Raw genomic sequence first — 18,713 nt, forward strand, 5'->3', positions numbered from 1 at the left:
ATCCCCAATTTGTAGGGATGTTGGAGAATTATGTTATGACATCTTCTGAACGTAGGAGGCAAGTTGGTGTTACATAATTGGATTTATTTAAAGCATTTGATCTATTTGATATGTACATATTATATAATAAAATAATAATAAAATAAAATTTCTCTAATCTTGAAACACAAGGCTTTATGCTAGATTGGTTTCAATCCTATCTAAGATATCAATATGTTAATTTTTTTTGCTTTCTTTCACAAGTATCTTGTTACCACTGGTGTTCCACAAGATCCACTTCTTTGACCATTCCTAATTAAATTTTTGTCAATGATCTTGCCTTTTGTTCAGCTTCTTTTTACTATCTTTGCTGTCAACAGTTTCCGCTCTTCAGGTTTTCTTTCTGATGTTTATCTTCAAAATTCACTCCACAACCTGAAGTTTTGGATGGAATCAATACAACAGAACGTTCTTCTTAGTAAATAAATGCTAATTGTAATAATAATGCGCGCACAGTTAATCAGAATTATTGATCAAATGGTATAACTTTAGATAGAGAGAATTCCAAGAAAGATTTTGGGTCACCCTTTGACGAAAAAATGAACTTTAACAATCACATTAAGTCAATAGTCAGAAAAGCCAATCACATTTATGTGCTTAGACTTATAAATAGAAATACAAAACATTAGAGTAATGGTCTCCTCTAAATTGCTGTGTACAAAGCCTTGCTTCGTTCGCTGCGCCAAGAAATCCTACAAAACTGGCTGCAAGTTTAATGTTCTACTTAGACTAATTGAAAATAGAAATATATATGGAATAAACTATGACTTATTCTAAATTAAATTGATGGATTTAAAAAATACTGAAGTGTTAATTGCGTTATAATAGAACTTCAATAAACACAATGTTTATTATTAAATCATGTTACATGAATGATGAATTGTAACTGAGAATTAAGCGTTAGTATTAAAATATTGGTAAACCTATTTCCATATTTGATTATTATTATTATTACTACTACGCTGAAAATCGAAATTCTGCAGCTGTAAAACTAATTAGAAACATTCCCATTAAAAAGTTTCTGAAGCAAAAACAATTTAAGAACATTGTCACGGAAAAGCAGTTACTACAATATAACATATGGCTAATACATACATATTACATAGTTTGTACAAAACGTGGTGAATTAATATTACAAAGTAAAGTGGACGAAGTGAATTAATTTAAAGCATATTTGTTTGAAATAATTTAAATATGTCCATATACATTGAAATGGACCTACAGCAAACTGTTTCCTGTTTTTGTCGACAAAATTATTCATTGCAAAAGTTTTCATCAGATTATTAATTTATTCTTGTTCCTACATAGTTATATATAACTAAGAATGCTATCAGCAGAACAAATTCAATATAAATGCAAAACTTTAGTAATAATACTGTCATTCGAACAGTAATAGTAGTTTATTTCTATGTTTAATCATTTCACTTTGCTTCTACTTTGCATTATTTTTATTTTAGTTTTCTTCATCAAGTTGTATCAATCACTCTGTTTCCTCCGGGAACGCTTTATCGTTGTTCTCTAAACGTTAAGTCGTCTGCATCTTTTTCAAGCTATCTATACGCAACTACATTCCATATTTCTACTTCATTCTCGATTAATATTTTCACAAAACTTTCTTGAAAGCCCAATGTTTCAGACTATTTCAGCGAACTCTTTGCCTAACCAGCCATTACAGGCAGTTTCTAGTTGATAGCCTGTTTTATGTTCTTTGGGAATATTGACAGTAGATCTGTAAATCAAGAAGCATAATTATCCCAATCTCAGGTTTTGAGTTCAAAAAATATAGAGACAACATTGGAAAACATTTATTTCTCTGTCGTAGTTTTTGATCAAGCAAAATGATGGACCTGGAGCTATCCATGATGACCCTCCTATTTCATTTCTTTATTTTCAATTTTAAGCTGATAACGCTAGAGCAGAAAATGAGTTCTGCGACTAATTCTAGATTTTCTCTTTATTGAAGGTTGCGCATCCTCCGGGCAAGGGGCTCTCTTAAACGTCTACTAAGTAGGTAAAAATGGGGACGGAGGTTTGAACATGCAACATGTTTTACCTTTCTTCTATTTATTTTTAATTTTTTGTTTATTTTCTTGGCCGGATTGACATTTTTCGAGCTCGAAAAGGCAAGAAAAAACAGTTAAAATAAATTTAATAATTAAATAAAAAGCAATAAATGAAATATACAATTTTATTTACATGAAATAAGCCGCCACTTACATTTATCTCAGATCATTTATCTTTTTCTTCTTCTTTTTTTCCTGTTTCCATTAAAGTAATTTCACTTTTAGTGAACCTGCCTCAGTGTCAGGTGTCATGTCAGAAGTGTTCCATTTCATTTTATGCTTAATATTTTCTTATTATGTACACTGGTATAAAATTGAATTTTTAGACATCTAAACATATTTTATCTTACAAAATAATAAAATATTCAGTTTATAAATTAAGTTTACATCATAATTCTTTAATTATTTATTTAGTTACAACTCAAGGTGCTTATAAGAAACAATAATAGAACGGAATGACCATAAGTTACCCAGATTAGAAGTTACCCAAATGTTGCAACAATCCAACAACACTATCTTATGATGTTTTGGAGTGTTAACTAGAACTGTTCTAGAAGAATAAATCAAAAAGCTTTTGTAATTAAAACCTGCAAAAAAAGACAATTTTTAATAGGTTATTTTTTGAGTTAACTACAGATAAACATTTTCAGAACTAAATATTTCTGGTTACCTGCAAAAAAAATGTATCAAGAATTGGTTGGAATAACTGCAAAAGTTTACATTGTCGTCTTAATTGGAGTATTTACTTAGTTGTGCCTGTATTGAGAAGCATGGTAAGAAAGGTGAATCTTGAAGAATCTATGTTCCTATTTTGGAGTGTAATTATTGTATAATTTCAAATCAATCTCATTCTTTTCCTGTAGAAACGTAAATATCTCCACTTCTAATATATCCTTTTCCCAATGACAGAGTAAACTGCAAACAACCTAAAGAGAAATTATGAGAAAGTCTACATAGAGCTTCTATGAGTCGAAAATAGTGGGTATGTAAGTTACTTTTTAATTTTTTTTTTCCAGATTCTCTGGAATCTGGTTCCAATGATTTTCTGAAAACTAAGTAATTATCTTTGCAAACTTTACATTTACTGAGTTATCAAACAGTTTAAGAGCAGTTCATGAGGGTCAACTGGCGCACCCTCAGCGTCGACACTATAAATCAATTTCTAAAAACAGATTTTCCAAGATTTCCTAAATCTAATTATGTCTATTGCATTATTATTAACTGCTCATCTAGCTCTATCTAAACTCAGATCCCATAAGATCGGTTGGGTAGACTTCGATTGTTTAAATATTTTGAATTAATCCATTTAAATATATTATTCTTCCTTCTGCTGATTGGAACTGTATGTATGACTAGTTAACCTTTTTCCCAAAATAAAATGATTACTTTGTTGATCTTATACACTTTATTCTATAATTTTCTTTTTATAAAACAAATTTCTAAAGATTTAAAGTCTATTTTTCAAAGTTAATGAAGCAAATGATAGGATAAGCTGAATTCTTTGCTTTATTTACATCATTACCCAAAATGAATGAGCTTATTATTTTATACTCAGAGCTTTAGAAAGGAGAAAGTTTATACTAAATTATTAACGAACTATAATTATAAGCGAATAATTTATTTATTTCAGATCTCTCTACAGAATGGAGTTCATTAAAGACTTTTTTTTTTTTGGATATATGAGAAGGGAGAGGCTACCCTCTAGTGATCTGTGATAGCTGTGAGAAGATGAGGACCAAACACTAACTGTTGAAGCGATATTATTAATTATCTTAGATACTGTTACTATTAAATAATTAATTGTGCACTTTGTAAATTATCTTCAACTCTCTGCAAAATTGTTTCCCTCTATTGTGTGCATTCAACGCTTCCCAGCTTTGAAATGAGCTGGCTTTCAAATCTACATCAAACGCCATGCTACTACATTCAAATGTAGTTAGTTACTCTGCTATTTATTATTCTAAGTTTAATCTTCTAAAGTGTCCTAATTAATGCGAGTATTTTAGTGACATGATTATGTTACGATCTGTTAACCGTTTGTTAGTGTTTTTAATTGATTATATAAATACTATATTGATTAAATATTATATATGAATAATGTAGAGTTTTTCCATGCAATTATTCTTATTTGTCTAAAAATGGGTGTTCATAATGTGAGCAGTGAACCCGTTACTGCTGTACATTATTTGGTACATACTAGCTACAGTACACTGCAGGATTGAACAAGCGGTTGAGTGTCTTAATTTTTTAATTTCAAGGAGGTAGCCCTAACGCACGGTTCGTATAAGAGCCCCTATCCTATAGTTCAACTTTAACTTTCACACATAATCTTTACACTAATTAATCCCGTCCCAGTGCCTTAAAAAATCCGTTAAAGATAAGTTAAGTCTCTTTGCTAAATAACTTCCATTCCGGCATTATACAGAGCGAGGGTTTTCTCCGAGGAAAGAATCATAGATGCTGTGGACTGTTCATTCTTACACAGTTGATACTGTCTGTATCAGTCGAATCTCACCAGGATGTTGAACAAGTGGCTAGCCACAGGTGCATACCCGGTAATGCCCACTAGGTTCCTTAAATCATTCTTACTCAACTTAATAACCTCAAGGGAGTACTTAACCTTCTGTATAAAATCTCTTCGATAGGGCACAAGAGTTAAGTTGGCGCCATCTAGTGTCCAATTTCTTTTACTCTCCACTATTTGATTTTGGCAGCCAGAGTAGTAAGAGACGATAACTTAATGAACTTTTCTACACTAAACTGATAAATCTACCACTGATGATGCGTGAAAGTCAGATCAGGGATACAAGAAATATGCGGATAAAATCAAAACTATTATCCAGTACAGTGAATCTAACCACAATTCCCAAAAAAAAGACGTACATATTTGAAAAGAACTCAATATATTACAATTTCCAGCTAATTCTGCTGCAATGTATTTACATTTAAATTGTAGTTAAAGCTTTAACTGAACCTCAAAGGAGTTTTATACGCAATGTCAATGTATCAGTGCAGTGTAATAAATGCGTAATTTCTATGCTGCATACAGTGACCTCTATGAAATGTAAATCTCACATTAATTATGTATTTCCATTTAGCAACCAAATTGGCGCAGTTACAATTTAAAACTATAATTTATTTACATATTCACATTTCAAAAAAAAAAAGAAAAGAAATGAAAGTGAAACACAATTCCAAAAATAAAAGGTATAATTCTCACAAAAGATTATTAAAACTAGAGTCAGTTATGTACAAGTAAAAATTTTGGCAATTATCTTGGAATAATCTAAAATGCTTCTATCTTTATGCTTGCTTTAAACTTTATATTGTAGGATTCAAAATGATGGAATTTGGAAGTGTTGAAATATGAAACAAAGCATTTCCATGAGTGTTCCAGTTAACATTATATCCTACTGGGAGACCCCAAATTAGACTTCAACCGTTCATACAATGGAGGAACCTCCAGGGTCCTTTTCAACACAATAAATTAGCATTCCCCTAAAATCACAAATCAAAATGAGGCATATATTTAACATAAACCGCTCTTTCTCTATATGAGCATTTCACCCATTAATAATTTTCTTTTGCGTTAAAAAGTATACTTTTCGCATTCATATTCAATTCTTCTGGAATAATGATTACTTTTTCTTACAAAAATAGGCAAAAGGATGTTACTGCGAACTTTTTTGTGTAGAATTTTTATAGTATATATCCGTATTTGAGGTCAATGTCAGAAGAAAAGTGACAAAGAATAAAACGCTTGTCAAATTTTGCTTTCTCCTAATCTTGGTGTTGGATATATTTTCTTTATATTTATTACAATTTAATAAATTACCTATTCTCTGAAACATCAGCACATCTCTCGGCAAGAAATGGTACACCAGTATACCGTGTCATACCTGTAACCACTGCTCGAGAGTTAACATGATTAACTTCCATTAGTAGCATGAGCCTCGCTTAGAACCAACTAGCTCTTTTCACTTCTTTTAAGACATTGGTGTTCATTAAGTCATTCAGTGTACTGAGAATCTAGAAATAAGTGAAAGAATAGTTAACAACAACCAATGTTTAAAACAAAAAGTAAATCAATTAAAAAATTAGTAAATGTTAATGAAATGGAAATATAAAGATTGTTTTTATTTTAACAGATAAAGCAAACCAGAAAGAGCTGTAATAAACGAGTATGCTTAACGATACTTGAGAAGTGGGTTTATAACTTTCTAGAAAGTTATAAGCACTACAGAAAATAAAAGCTAGCTAATTTAATAGCTACATCTTGGAGAAGTATGTCAACGCTTCTATACTAAGATGAAGAAGTGTTTGAATAGGAGTAAAATAAGTGTAAAGAACATTTTTGGTTAAGAGAAGAGTATTTCAAAGAGGGTAAAATAACTTCCTACTCTTGTTTCTGGAGTTGTAAACAGTAATTATTGTCAAGTAGGAGGTTTTACTCCCACGAGACCAACAGATCTGGGCCCAGTAAACTTTCTTCACCAAAACTCTTACAAAACATGTTCAAACAAAGCAACACTTACTCTTCATTATATAATTGTAGTAAGTAAAATACATGTCACTAAAATCAAAAGAAGTGGAGTATTTAAAACTTGAAACTAGTTTGGGTTATTCTTTTTAGTTATAGCAAAACGTCCTATGGTGGGAGAATTAAAGCAAAATCATGGCGCGATTACAGAGATCATAAAGATAAAAGAGATAAGATAAAGAAGATAAGGTAAACTTTATTATTTTATCCAATTAATGAGGGTTACTTTGGGTCGTTTATGTTTGTGCCACGCATGTATAAACCTTCATTGTTTGTATTCTTCATTAAGGCCTATTCACCCTTACTAAACACTGTAGCCTACTCATACACTTCTAATATAGTATACGCAATTTAGTATGTAACTGCAGCGTCAATTGTAATATTTTAAGTTGAATGTAACTGTTGAATACCGTTAGTTTTACTATAGAATTGGAAATGACAAAGTCCTTCCAAAGTATTGGTACTTATTTCAGAGGCGTCTGGTCTGCTCGCCCTCTCCTCCTTAAGTGTAAAATTAATATTAAATTGCAAGATGTCTATTTGTCTTTTGCATTTAATTTAACTAGTTATTAGCTGATGGATGAGGATAGAAATTAAGATGGGCACTCGAAGGGAGAGAATCAACGGTAATGTGAAAAATGATATTATATGCAACAGTGTATTCATAATTAAAACAAGTCAGATAATTTTTTTAAGAATAATTTTGTATAATAATATTTACTTTAACTCTAGAATTATAAATATCTTACAATGAAGCCGTTAATTGATGATGTAGCTGTTGCAACATAACACAATGTAGACAAAAAAAACAAACAAATTCTGACAGTAATTCATAACCCTAGATAATGTGCACCTCGTTAGACTTAAAGGCGTATTTAAATCAATCAATTGATATAAATTGTAAGACACAATAAAATATTGTAAAATATGAATTTTTAATTTATGTTAAATGAAGTTGACAAAATATCAGAGGAAGAAATTTTCTCTCATCTAACAAGGTACTCTTCCTTTTCAAAATATCGACATGCGTTAATTTCTACTTCACTGGCCGTCTAAGATTCCAAATGTGTAAAGGGACAGTGAGATTTCATAATGTTATTGATCAATTCAATTTTCTTTTATCAGAACTAGTAAGACTTCAGATATGGCTCACATACTGGCAACTAATTAAAAGGATAAAATAAAATCTATTACTCTAGTACGATGTTCAGATTATTTCTGCTTATTTAACTCAAATTAAGTGAGTAATGTGACATAAAGAATACAGAACGGATCTAAAGGGATACATATATATAAGTATATATATATATCCCAACAGTCAGCTCTCTATAAATGAAAACGGAATTTCCTTTACATTCTATACATACCTTAAATATATAGCATTTTTTTCTTCTTCTTCTTTTCAGGGTCTATCACGTACCGAAATAGGTTTTTGACATAAAATGACTCAATTTCCTAGCGTTACTACGAAAGAGATTGTTAGTGGAATGTGTTCGAGGTAGCGAGAGGATGTAGTAATGCCGAATATATGAAGAGGATGCGAAAAGCGGGGAGATATCCAGTTATAGAGGTCTCTGGTTAACGGAGCAACGAGCATGCATTGGCTTCAATAACCCTGCCTGAGTAATCCCCCCAGATTATAGCCCACCTGTGTACAGCATACATGTACAGCTTACGATGGTCTGTCAGCTGCAGTATACCAGGCTAACTGATACAGATATATAGAGAAGTCATCCTATTGAAATTGTCAACCTTAAAATTACTGCTCTGTATGTATGAATAATTTACAAAAAAATCGTGGGTAAATATTGTATTTTATTTTTTCTTAGAATAATTATTAAAATATGGTTATCGTAACGATTTGCTTGACATTTTGCCAAATGTATCTTTATTTATAACTGCGAATATTTTAGTTGCATACATGTCAGCTGTAAGAAAATTATCTCAAACGTAAATAAATTTATTACTGATATTTTATCATTTGTTTTTTGTTTTTGAGAGTCACCTTCTGTTTTTTTTTATAAAGTAAAATACAGATTCTAATTAAATTTTAATTGTATATGGCTTCCTTTAAAACTAACTGTCCTGCACATTTTTTAAAAAAATGAAACAATGTGCATCATGCTTGTAACAAGTTCAGAATGCAGTTCAGACCAAATACAGACACAAGTCTTGGTGTAGAAGCTAGTGATGCAGTAGAACCTGTTTGGTTTTGAATAAATTCAGTCATAATTTGTAATAATTGTAAGGAGGGACTATAACAGACTCTTATAAAGTTGAAGGTACGAGAGAGGCTAGTAATGTAATTTTTACAAGATAATGAGTTCTTCACTTAGTAGAAGTCCATAAAGTTTTTACTCCTTTTTTTAATTAATTTTCTATCTTCTTTGAGAGAATTTTATAATTTTTTTTAGTGATGTAATTTTTCCTACCTAGATGTAAATTTATTTCCTGTGAAACTAAAAACTTAATTTTATAGTAAATTCTAAAAAGTATTTTAATTTACAACATTCTGTTGTTGCATTATTTTAATTTTCAATGAGCTAATAAGCAAATAATTACTTATCCTGCAGCTTGTTTAAATAAAAAATTGAATAGTTTTACAGCAACTGTGAAATGTATTATTAAATAAAAAGTAGTGGCTGAAGTTACCCATACCTTAAATCTAAACGACTAAATAATTATTATTCGATTAAAATTAGCATAAGACTGTTAGCCTAATACTTAATATTAAATTTTCTTGTTTGTGATGGCCCAATTATAATGAAGCCCAAGATAAGATATTTAAGAAAAAAGTTACTTGTGAAAGTACCTGAAAAAAAAGGTGTATAGGAATGAATTGATATTAATGTTAAAAGGGCTGAATTAGAACCAATAACATCAATACCAGGTAACTGATTTAAATACAGCTAATTTCTTATAGAACAGTTTATAGTTAAAATACAGAGAAAAAATTTGTTTGTGGTAATAATCAAATTTTATAAGCAATTCATCTGTTATTACAGCAGCATTTTAAGAAAATAAAATTTCTTTTACTGTTAACTAACTTTCATTCAAATTACGTGCTTGTAAATTTACATTTTGGAATACTAACTCAGCAAACGATCAGATGTTTGGACATTGTGTAGTTTATATTAAAGATTTTTATAAGTAAAAACATTGTAATCTGAAAAGAACAAATACATTATAATTTGTTTTCTCTGCCAATTGACCGGTAAAATGATGAAAAAAATACAGCGGAATAAACAAAGAAAGGCATTTAAACAATATGGAAAAACATTTTTTAGTTGCGTTGCCAATAGTCTTCCAGCATATTATTACTTGTTCATTGGGAACTGGCTATTAGCGTCAGTATTATTATAAATAATAAATCTCCTACTATTGCTGTCGCTTCACTCGTATGGATAATGAACGACTACCTCAAGTGTTAAAATTGTATTTCTTATTGCTGCAAATGAACAACTAATCAAGTGATTTTAAATTCACCTAAGATAAAAAAAATAAGATGACACCATAACTATATGTGTAATAAATGTGCTGTTTCATAAATATGATATGGAATCTATGCGAGCTGCGTTTAATGACATTCCTGTTTTCTATTTCTTCAGAGAGTACAGGCATTTCTCAGGATGAGAGCAAGGAGAAGAATGGTTTAAAGAATCTACAGGCATTGTTAGGCTGTTTTGTTGGGAGATTAATAAAAATTCCAAACTTACAATTTTTATTTTTATTAAAATATGATTATTTATTTGTTAGTGGTTTTATTTTTATATTAAAATTTTGCAATAATAATAATTAAAATTTTACATTATTGAGAAGTAGAAAATAAGAGAATAAATTTTAAACTCACTTACATTTTTTGAACGAATAAGTATTAAAATGGATCTAAGGCTAGCAAGTACTAGCACATTTCACTAACATTTAGAAAGTAGGAGCTTAAGGCAAGAAAAAGCGTTTTTATTATAAAGGCTAAACTGTCCTTAGGAATCCGGGTCTTGTCTACAACACCACTATACCTAGACTGCTTATCAAATAATGAATTGTTAATTCAACTTAAGTAAAACCACTTTTAAGTTGGCTTAGATCTTTTTGACAGCTTAATTCTGCTCTCGCAACTACGAAGAGAAATAAACATAAAATGTTCAAATGTCACTACAATGATAATAATAACACTAAATTATAGCGAGCATACAGACCACTAAACTATGCTAACAGATCTAACAAAGGTCGGAGGGTGCAGGAAATACGTCTGCTTTAGTCTGGAAGTCTAAGATGGAATGGAAAACTTATTCCTTTCTATTTATTGTACTAGAAGAGAGGTAGTAGAGGTCGGATTCCACACTGAAAGCTACAAGTAAAGATGTACATTCTCTGGAAACTAACTTGGATGCTAGGCTTTAGCTCTTAATTCTATTCTAAAGTTCTGTTAAGCGTAAGCAAGTTGGGCGAGTAGAAGTGGGAATATTCTTGAGTAAAGTTGAATTGAAACAACAAATTCTTTGACAACTGTTAGCTTCGAGAAAACGAGACAGGTTGGTTAATTGTTTGCGCGCCTCTGCACCCAACTAACTGGAAAATAGACTAGTTGTTTTCTTTTAAATTTACAGGGTACCCTCCAATTTACAGCGGGAACCTTTTCATTCATCAAGGCCAACTATCATCTGCGGAATATCAATAACACAATCCTGTCCATCAAGATTGTTTTCGATCTGCCTATCCTTTAAATTAATATTTGTTTTTCTTTTGTAGTTTATTTGTTTACTAGCAAAGGAAATTGGTTTTTAATGCTTACAGTTTTAGTTTTAACTGTACTTTTTTAAATGTTAAATCATTTTTTAATTTTACAGAATTGCTCAATAATTTAATTTGTTTCATCGGTCACACCACGAAGTTTTTTGTTTTTACATATTTAGCACTTTCACAAATTCTTTTAGATATTTACACGCCAATAAGGCTGTTAGTTTTTTACTTTCATGGAGTATTATTCTCCTCTAATACAGTAAATATGTTTTAATAAAATTCTTGTATGCTGCATACAGTAAAGGATTGCTTTTAAACTGATTATTTTAGAGCACACAGTAAATATTAAGTTCTGCGCCCTTTAAGAACAAATTTGAAATGAAAACTCTCATTGACTTGCCCTTACTGTTCTCAAAATGTTTAATTAAGTTCTGAATATTTAAATAATAATTTAAATACCCTTAATAGGGCGACCCTTATTGTAGCCATGCTTTGAAATTCCTTCCATCAATGAATATAACAACTGTCAGGTATCAACTCGATAAAGGATAAGAAATAATGTCAAGTTGTATTCTGCTGTTTCCGTAACATCACATCGAAAATTGTGTTTGCGGTAAAACAATTATTTTAAAAATCCGTAGCACACCGTTTGTGCCATACACATAACGGTCTAGTAACGCTACGTTTATTTTTAATGGAAATACTGTTATGCACAAAACTTGATGGGATTGCTGCGGGTACTCATAAACTCATTTAAGCTCCGTTAATACATACACAACTGCCAGGAACACACATTCCTCTTAAATGACAATTTAGAGGTAACCAAAAAATGTCGAATTTATCTTTATCTAAATTTTCTGGTTAAAAGGTTTAAATTAAAGGTGTAGTCCTAGATGTCTGCAATACAGCCATTTAATTAGAGTTAAAACCATTTTCAAGAAAATGTCAAAAGATATTCATTGTGTGAAATGGTATTTCGATAAAGGGGTTTTCATCGCTACTTTGGTACTTCAGATCACAAGGAGGTGAATAAACGAAGTAAAAAGTTTCAAATTTCAGAGATTTTTGGTTTATTTATTTCAATTATGTAAGTGTAAGTACGTGAAGATTATTTTAAATTATTTGCCTCAAGTTATAAGATCCTTATAGTTATTAATCAATGAACTGTTTTATTTTTCTGGCATCCAATTTTATTTTGCACAGCCCCGCTAGAAACTAGATATTCATTCTGCGTTTCTATGATAACAGATTGTGAAGTAAACATTGAAACTGAAAATAAACTTCTTAGAACAGTTAGAACTTATTACTTACTGCGAATCAGCATGTAAAGTAGCAAGTGTCTGGCCATTTTTTCAAGTTTACTGCTATTTATGAGGCTATATTTTGGCAAAGTTTCATATTCACTGGCTCGTATAACATTTGAAATAAGTGTAATAAGGAAAAAAAAAAAAATGGCCACATTACAGCGTTGATACTTTGATACATGAAAATAATTTAAATAAAATGTTCTAACGAGTTGGGTTTCAGCTGCTCGGTTGTTCAGTTGAAGGGAAGAAAGAAACGAAAAAAAAAATCGTTAAAAAACGACTGTTTTTTTTTTAAAAAAAAGAAGCAAGTGACTGGTTAGAACCAGAATGAGCCATCTCCAGCAATTTCTTGCACACATCAGATGGGCGGGAGAGACTGAAGGACAGTTTGAAGAGTTTTGGGATCGCAGCCAACACTTCCCCATCGGACCATCTGCTGGTTAGGATCTAGAGACAACTGCTAGGGCAACCTCCCCTACCCATTCTTCACACACAAAGGGCAAACCTACACTCGTTGCCTCTGTTAGCTCTTGCCAAGAGTTTAATCCGACCATTTCCGCAAGCTATATCATTTCACTTTACACCCTATTTTAAGGTACACCTTGTTTATCGGATCATTCAAATATATCTATTTCACCATACAATGACTGAAAACATATGCTCAAAATTGTGAAATAAAATAAATTATTCTTCCTATTCGCCTTAGAATTGTATAATTTTCACTCTCAGCCCAAAATTTTTCATGAAAATCTCACACGACTTTCTCTCACTACAATTTAAGAAAACTGTTTTTCTTTAAACATTTGTTTATATGTGTTTCAGTTCAACACTAGTTAGTCGAGTTGGTTAATAGCAAGCAGGTGTAGCAAAGTGTTTAATGCGAATAGCATAGCAAAGTTGGCCAACAACTACTTCTCGCTCTTGAAAGAATTGAAATCTAGCTTTTCGGAGCTTGTAAGATAAACTTTTCTGAAAAAAGGTAAAATTAAGAATTATTTTTTAAATTTCTAGTAATCTGTTTACGGTATCTAAATCCCTATGAGACTGGAATCAACAGTGTAAAGCTTTGTGTAGCTTTGATATTTCGTCAGATGGAGTTTGATCTAAGGAATACAATTATTAAAAAAAAAAATCTACATTATAAAAGTAACTAACGAGGAAACATTATAATACTGAAAAATTTCAAAAATAAATAAATGTAATTATGTTTATTTAGATTACTATACAGGGTATACACGGAGAAGAGGACGAAACTTCGGAAGGTGATTCAGCAGCTCAAATGCAGCAAAAAATTGAATAAGCAGATTTGTTTTAGGATAAAGGATAGAAAAGTTATGGCCGTTTTTATGGTGGAAAACGCGAATATTGTCGGAAAAGTTAAAAATGCAAATATCTTGGACACTATTGAGAATCAGGCCAAAGTGAATAGAACATTTATTGTTGCATTTGACCTGCTAAATCACCTCCCGAAGTTTTGACCACTCCTCCGTGTACACCCCTGTATAAACCAAACATTCTGATAAAAAGTGAGAACGCTTTAACTTTTTTTAAGATTTAAGATTTTTATTGCCATCTATTATGGAGATCGACGCTACTTGAAAACACTTTGGAAGAAAAAAAAATCACTCATGGTTTGTAGATATTTGATAAAGAAAAATTAATGTTGGGAAGAAAAACTATTAGGGTCTCTACACGCCGATGGAAAATGCCTAAAGTCTAATAATCGAGTCATGTTTCAATTCGAGAAGCTTTTCACTTTCATTTTTTTTTTTTTTGTATTCCCTTTCAATTTTATTTTACACCAAGATTATTATAATTCTAGAAGCAAGCCTGCTGCCGGAATTTTATTAAAACGTACATTTTATTTTAAATATTAAAATAAAATTATGTAATATCTAATGGTTTTAGATGGATCTTTAAAAAATTGGATTATTTATTAATTTTTATATTTTACATTAGAATTTTTGTTAATCATACTGAAAAGTATCAATTTTGTGTACAATATTACATAGATTAAAATGTTTACTACTACACATTTATGAACTAAAGTTGGAGAAAAAATAACTAGTGATTATTTCAAAAAAACACGAACAGATTTTAGTAAATAATGTATTATTGTGGTTTACTAGACAGCTATTCGATCAGTCAAAATCAAGTCGATTTCAATCTTGCGTAGGTTTCCATCTACTCTTAAGTAAACGTAAAACTTTTTGGTTGAATCCTCAGCGGTCTATAAATAATTCACGACCATTGCTACCTAACTTTGACTTAGTAGATAGATACATGAAACTTTTTCTTAGACTGAAGTTACCATTTGATCTTGAATCCAGTTAAAATGCAGAATTATTTAGTACATAACAATCAATTGAGACATTATTTATAATATACTTTTTCTTTCAAAGAGATACATCTTTACTGTTAAAACGACAATACAGCGTTTTATTTCAAATACATAGTATACAGAAGTCAGATAAATGAACCTGCAGAGCGACAGTCTTAAACTAATAATCCTACTAATAAATCAATCGCAATCTCATACTAATATCCAGCTAATAAATTAGACTAGCACTAAAGTAGTACAAGAAAACTATTAATTTCATTAGATTTGTTTTTTGAACTACAAAAATGAGTGTTTTCAATGAGGTTTTTTAGTCTAAAGAATTTTGATTGTGATATTAGTTGATTAACTTTTTGGGTTTACCTGAGGAAGAGAAAAAAATTTCAAGTCGTGTCGCTTAAAGAAACATAAATTCTAAGCTATTATGATCTATTTTAGAAACTATTATTTGTAAAATATTAGTCAAATCTAAGAAACAAATCATTCATTGTCTATGAAGCACAGTTAGTTTCTTGTTCCATTGAGTAGTTTCTTTTAAATCATTGAATGAGCGATTAATTGTAAATTTTACTTTAAATAAGGTTATGCTTCACAACCAAGAAGATATAGTTTATTTCGTGAAGAAAAAAAGCTGGGTTTACGATATTTAAGGTTCGCCATTATTTTCCGATATTTCTCCATAAAAAAACAGTAAGAAATTTGGGGATGTTCAACTAAAGATATTGAAGAACATTGAATGATAGGAGAATCTTCGGCTATTTATCAATAACACAATAGAACAGGAACTATTGTAAGGAAAATGTCATATTGGTACCATAAAGATAGGAAATTTCCTATTACCCACTAGCTTTGAACATAATTTATGGAAAATTGGCTATTTGAAAAGCTTTGTTATTAATAATACAAAGTTTGTAGTCATAAAACTGTTTTGTACAGTTCACTGATTTTGGGCGATAAAATGAAAGTTGCTAGTTTTTTTTTTCAGTTAACTACATTAATATTTAACATTAAGAAATTATTAACATTATATAATAAAACGCTATTCATTCGTAATTCTCTACTTAAAGCCCCTTCCTCTAACCGCCCTTGGGTGTTAATATGTAAGGACTATTTTCGACTGAAATTGCAAAGAATATTCTGTGGTTTCAATATATTGGTCAGTGCTGGGAAATTAAATTGAAAAACTAAAAATTCTACCCGAGAAGAAATATAGAATTAAATGAAACAGTTATGTTGGCAAGCATTATATTGGAATAAGGGCAATAATCTTAAGACCATGATCACGTATGAGATGAAGTCCAGACGTGCGGTTACGTGACTTGCTTATACCACTCATTGTCATTACATTATATCTAAGTACACGCATACACGTACAGAATATAGTACAATGTTGCCGTAAATACAGGAACCCACCATAATACATACAACTCACTTGTTACATATACTATGTGACCTAATTCCATGATAGGAGTGGGAAAATTGTAGACTGAACGTAGACATCTACAGCACAAATTCCATTTCAAAATCCTATGCCTATATATGCTTATATAAACTTAAATATAGTTTGAATAATACTAGTGTTCGATGGAGTTATGCTACAAATGGATAATTTATTTCTTTTATCTAATAAACACTTGTTTATAACTGTTACAGTATTTAATGCGTAAAATATCCTTTTAATAGTTAACTTTTTAGGAGAAATTAAAACCTAATGGTGGTCCACAAACCATTTTGTGTGTCTGCACTAATGTTTCCCAAGATCAATCTTAAGAAAACAAAGTTCTGTAATAAATAATTCAACATTAAAATAATTTTTATCTTCACAAACTTTGAGGAGAACTCCAAAGTGAAGAACAAAAGCGTAGAAGGTCTTATCTTTTTTGCCACACTTCTAGACATAATCATTTTTAGTTAAAATTATGGCAGAAGAAGCTGACATAGATTTAAATTATGCTGTTTTCCCATTATCAATTATAATTCTAAGTTAATTTCAAAAAGTTGATGGCAAACATTATCAGAAAGGAGTAAAGAAACTAATAATTTAATGGAAGTGAAAAGAAATAGAAGACGTTTGCAATCAAGAATGAACAACCCTTGCAGAAAGGTTTTGGAAAGGTCATTCGTTTTAATGTGGCATACAGCCTAGGGTGAATTTTCGATCAAGGTTCAGCCCAGTGTAAACACTTCTCTGGAACGTAAAAGGCCTATTCCTTACTAATCACTTCCTTATCCCAGTCGAATCTCTCTGGCCCTTATTTTCAGGTAAAAGGTTGGATCATCAGCCATTCTCTTCTCTTTCTTTACGGAAAGCCCTAGTTTGAATCCCAAAGGGATCATCATAACCCTAATCCTTGCACTATTTAGAGTAAATAACAGACCTAAAACTATCCTTTACCACCTACATTGACTAGATCCTCTGCCGTCACATTAATGAGTTTCTGGTCCACCCAAAGTTTATAAAACTTCCAAACAAATTTAAAAGGTTCGGTCAAAAAAAAAAACTGTTTTCTTATATTTTATTAGCACTGCACTTATTCAAACAAGCACGCACTCATGCAGAATGCAACATAAGTTAGCTCACGGTATGGCAGAGAATTATGGAATTTTTTATTTGTAATTTTCAAGGCTCATTATTCCTGTTAAAAATGAAGGTAATTTTTTTATTTTTCAGAAAAATTTAATTTTTATAAACGTTATACGGTTCTCTCATCATTTCAATTCTAAAGGTAAATATTTATTATTATTTTTTTTAAATATAAATGTGCTCATACATTCATAAAAGTTTCTGACTAATGGAACGTCACACTGTAATACCAGTGAAAAATATTTTTTCCTTCCTTAAAATATTAAAAAGTTAAATGAATGAAATATTGTCTGAAATGAAAGAAATAATTTTAGAAACGTATTACAATGTTAAAGTAACTTACTGTTTTGTTAGATTAAGGGCAGCTACTTATTGACATACCTGCAAAAGACAAAAAGAAATTGAATTTAGACTTTTTTGTTTCGTTTTTTTTAAATAACTTGTATCTTCTACCAATCAAGTATATCACATCAATAAGTATATATTGTAACGAAGTTGACCTGGGCAGAGAAGAAAGGCCTAGATTGTTCTAGGGGTTGAGCGACCAAAGTCGGTAACAGGCCACCACTGTGTAGACAAAAGGGGCCGGTCTCTACCTGAACTAGAAAGGAAAGGGCTAGATTGTTCAAGGAGTTAGTGACCTGTGTAAAAGCCAGCTAAGAGAAAGGCCTCAGTTGGGGTGGTGGCATATGTGTTTCCCAGCCAGTGATTGACAGGTGAGAGTGAGACAGACGGAGTTGGAGAGAGACAGAGAATGGGAGGAGGCGGCTCACAGCTGTGGTGGTGGCAGTATGTTTTCTCCAGCCAATGAACGTCAGGAGGGCGTGGAAACTTATGCTCAGAGAGTTGGAGGAGGGCAGTCCCAGTTGGAGGGAGGCACGCAGTTAAAAGGAGGCAGACACAGCTGGAGTTCTTAATGAGTTGTTAATCAGTTTTAAAGAGTTATTAGAGTTTAGAGTTATCAGTCAAGTTTATGAGTTAGTTTTGAGAGAGTCAGTGTTGCGGAGTGCTTCAAAGTGGTAGCTAGTCAGGCGGTTAGTCAGTTAGTGAGTAGAGCTTTGTTTGTGTAGCAGAGACTAGTGCAATTCGGTGCAGTGCGGAC

General features: G+C 31.2%; 1 protein-coding gene and 2 long non-coding RNA genes across 5 annotated transcripts in view; 1 reads left to right on the forward strand and 2 right to left on the reverse strand.

Annotated features, from left to right (window-relative positions):
* The window catches only part of LOC141460118 (voltage-dependent calcium channel gamma-5 subunit-like), a 434,126-nt gene that overhangs the window by 85,983 nt on the left and 329,430 nt on the right, over positions 1–18,713 (reverse strand). The window lies entirely within an intron of this gene.
* Positions 1,769–8,460, reverse strand: LOC141460128 (uncharacterized). The gene is made up of 4 exons (XR_012461748.1): positions 8,010–8,460; positions 5,938–6,131; positions 2,773–3,028; positions 1,769–2,689 (listed from the first exon to the last, which is right to left on the reverse strand). It is a non-coding gene; the product is annotated as an uncharacterized lncRNA (long non-coding RNA).
* Positions 8,627–10,387, forward strand: LOC141460123 (uncharacterized). Its single transcript, XR_012461744.1, has 3 exons — positions 8,627–8,924; positions 9,412–9,532; positions 10,251–10,387. It is a non-coding gene; the product is annotated as an uncharacterized lncRNA (long non-coding RNA).

This window comes from Rhodnius prolixus, unplaced genomic scaffold (genome assembly GCF_049639745.1).
Source record: "Rhodnius prolixus isolate KJV_2025 unplaced genomic scaffold, Rpr scaffold_6, whole genome shotgun sequence".
Taxonomy (NCBI): domain Eukaryota; kingdom Metazoa; phylum Arthropoda; class Insecta; order Hemiptera; family Reduviidae; genus Rhodnius; species Rhodnius prolixus.